This window comes from Aphanomyces invadans (genome assembly GCF_000520115.1).
Source record: "Aphanomyces invadans strain NJM9701 unplaced genomic scaffold supercont1.21, whole genome shotgun sequence".
In the NCBI taxonomy this organism is placed as follows: domain Eukaryota; phylum Oomycota; class Saprolegniomycetes; order Saprolegniales; family Verrucalvaceae; genus Aphanomyces; species Aphanomyces invadans.
Window position 1 is genome coordinate 945,794 of NW_008580166.1, and position 471 is coordinate 946,264.

Consider the following 471-nt stretch of genomic DNA (forward strand, 5'->3'; position numbering starts at 1 on the left):
GCCCGTCGAGAGAAGTGCGCCTTTGCAGTGCCCAAGGTTGACTTCTTGGGACACACGATCTCGGCTAACGGACTCGAAGTTGATGCCAACAAGGTGCACGCCATAGAGAAGTGGGCGGCATCTACAACCCGGAAAGAGCTGTTGAGCTTTCTTGGAATGGCTGGGTACTATCGCAAATTTATTGCAAATTACGCGAACTTGGTCCTACCGATCAGTGATCTTGCCAAGGAATCCGTGCCCTGGAAGTGGACGGATCTAGAAGAGAAAGCATTTCTTACGGTGAAAGCTGCTTTGCAACAAGCTCCTGTACTTCAGTTGCCAGACTTCGACAAGCCGTTTATGATCACGACGGATGCGTCTGGGTATTGCTGCGGAGCGGTCCTCTCGCAGTTGGATGCCAAGGGCAATGATCGACCGATTGCCTTCTTGTCGAAGAAGTTCGGGGATACTGAGTGCAACTGGCCATCGCAT